At 38.2% G+C, this 2,859-nt stretch overlaps 1 pseudogene; it reads left to right on the top strand.

The window, feature by feature from the left end:
* Positions 1-835: 835 nt before the first annotated feature.
* Positions 836-2,629, top strand: LOC130455241 (glyceraldehyde-3-phosphate dehydrogenase-like; annotated as a pseudogene).
* The last annotated feature ends 230 nt before the right edge of the window (positions 2,630-2,859 follow it).

Below are 2,859 nucleotides of genomic sequence, written 5' to 3'. Positions count from 1 at the left end.
TTGATATACATTTGATAATTCTAGTATTTTCTTAATTTATATGATAATTTTTCTGCAAAGAATAGTCAAAGAATAGATTTGACTATATCTTCCACTGGGAAGGAAGCAAGCATTTACTAAGTTAATACTATATGCCAGCCATGGTGCTATCTCATTTGATCCTCACAACAACCTATTATTATCCTATTTTACAGTTGAGGAAACTGAGGCAGAGAAATTAAGTGAGTTTTTCATAGTCACAAAATTAATAAATGTCAAAATCTGAATTTGAACTCATGTCTTTCTAACTCTGGGTTCTCACTATTATTTCCCCATCTAGCTGCCTTAGAAAAATCAATGACAAATAAGTTCAAACAAATTATATGGAACTCATGTTTTTAGATACTTAAAATAAATAGGATTATGAAAGAAATTACAGTGATACAGTTATCTTTTTTTAAAATATAAGTTTATAAATTCCTGAAAAAGGATATAAGCATGGAAACCAAGAGGGGGAAAAAAGTCTAGATTCTTTGTTTCAAGAAATCATAAAAGAAACTTCCCACAAAAATGAGAGCCAGAGAATAAATGGAAGTAGAAATTGTGAACTAATATGATCAAAACTGGAAATTAAATTGAAACAGTGAGAATAAAATACTCTCCATAAGTTCTGTTAAATGTAATATACAAGTTTTGGTGAATGTTTTCAAGATTGTGTGCCCAAACTGAAACTTCAAGCTGCCTGTGAGCCTGCCATGTTACCCCAGACAGTAGAGGGATAAAGTGCTCACACTAGGCAGCTGGGCAGAGGGTAAGGGCATGCAAAAAATGTCCTCAGGTGCTGTAAAGAGGGGGGATGGAGTACCCCCTCATGCTGCCCCAGCACCCATGCCACATCTTTGCCAACATGGTGCCATACTGTTACTTTATAGATGTTACAAATTGAACAAACAAGATGAGTTTGATGGTAAATTTCCAATGAAGTGGTAAAAGCTTCCAGAAACTCTATTTTCCACTAAAGAGAAGAAGGCAAGAAATACTTAAGTCCTTCTCTATGATACTAGTCTATTAAAATTACTAGTAAGAAAAAAATTAACTGAGATTGTTTTATATAGTCATTTCTGAATAATAGGATTTTTCTCTATACCAGAATTATTCAAGCTCCTAATATTCTATACATCACTATTGTTTGATGAAACTATTTTGTTTTCATGCTTTAGTTTGTGATCCACATTCATTCCTCAATAGGTTGCATGTCTCTCTAATATGCCAGCTCAATCATCAGTTCCTCGAATATCCTATGATTGTTTATTCATCTTGTTCAACCTTTATGTTAAGATGTATTGACAAGACTTGATTCTTCTTCAGGAGCTTTATTAAGTTCTATGAAGTTCAGTTACTTTCTGGACTTTTGCCATATGTCATTGACATTTCACTCTAAAATATCCCTCTGTTTCCATGTCTATCTGACCATTAAACATCAGGCCATCATAAAAATTTCTGTTTTACATTGGTAAGTTACATTCAAGGCTCCACCATTTTGGATAGAGGTCTATATTGCTGAAATTTTATTCTCCTGACCAGTTCTTATTTTCTGGAAGTCAACACCATGCCCCCTCTGTAGGCACTAGTCCTGCTTACCTTTAATCTTCATTTGAATGTTTTCTTTCACCTCATAATATAAGGTCCCTCAGAACAAGAACTGTATTTCATTTTTACTTCTGTTTGTATTCACATCACTAAGCCTGTCATAGAGAAGGACTTAAGTATTTCTTGCCTTCTTCTCTTTAGTGGAAAATAGAGTTTCTGGAAGCTTTTACCACTTCATTGGAAGTTTACCATCAAACTCATCTTGTTTGTTCAATTTGTAACATCTATAAAGTAACAGTATGACACCATGTTGGCAAAGATGTGGCATGGGTGCTGGGGCAGCATGAGGGGGTACTCCATCCCCCCTCTTTACAGCACCTGAGGACATTTTTTGCATGCCCTTACCCTCTGCCCAGCTGCCTAGTGTGAGCACTTTATCCCTCTACTGTCTGGGGTAACATGGCAGGCTCACAGGCAGCTTGAAGTTTCAGTTTGGGGATTCACTAATGCCTCCTGCACTACCAATAGCTTGGCCCCTTTGGTCAAGGTCATTCATGACAACTTCAGGATGGTGGAAAGACTCATGACCACAATCCATGACATTACCACTACCCAGAAGACAGTAGATGGCCCCTCTGGCAAACTATGGCAAGATGTATGTAGTGCTGCCCAGAATATCATTCCTGCTTCCACTGGTGCTGCCAAGGCAAGGTCATACCTGAGCTGAATGGGAAGCTCACAGGCATGGACTTCCATGTTCCTACTCCCAATGTGTCTGTGGTGTATCTGACTTGCCCCCTGGAGAAAGCTGTGCAATATGATGATATTAAGAAGTTGGTGAAGCAAGCTGCAGAGGGATCCTTGAAGGGCATCTTGGGCTATACAGAGGACCAGGTTGTATCCTGTGACTTTATCAGTGACACCAACTCCTACCTTTGATGATGGCTCTGGGATTGCCTTCAATGACCATTTTCTCAAGCTCATTTCTTGGTATGACAATGAGTACAGTTACAGCCACTGTGTAGTACACCTTATAATGTACATTGTCTCCAAAGAGTAACATGGAAAGCCATGAATCTCATCCCCAGTCAAAAAAAGAGTAGTTCCTTCCGCCCCTGGGGAGCCTATATCCATAATAACCTATGTCCTATGCTGGGGATCCCATGCCCTGTTCACTTCCTTGACCCGAAGCACCCCTGTAGTAGGAGGAAGGAGCTTAGAGTCCTATCTTTTTAAAGTCATCACATTCAGTGCAAAAAATAAATAAAAAAATAAACCAGTTGACAAATT

This window comes from Monodelphis domestica, chromosome 6 (genome assembly GCF_027887165.1).
Source record: "Monodelphis domestica isolate mMonDom1 chromosome 6, mMonDom1.pri, whole genome shotgun sequence".
Lineage (NCBI taxonomy): Eukaryota > Metazoa > Chordata > Mammalia > Didelphimorphia > Didelphidae > Monodelphis > Monodelphis domestica.
This window is presented reverse-complemented; position numbering and strand designations above follow the sequence as displayed.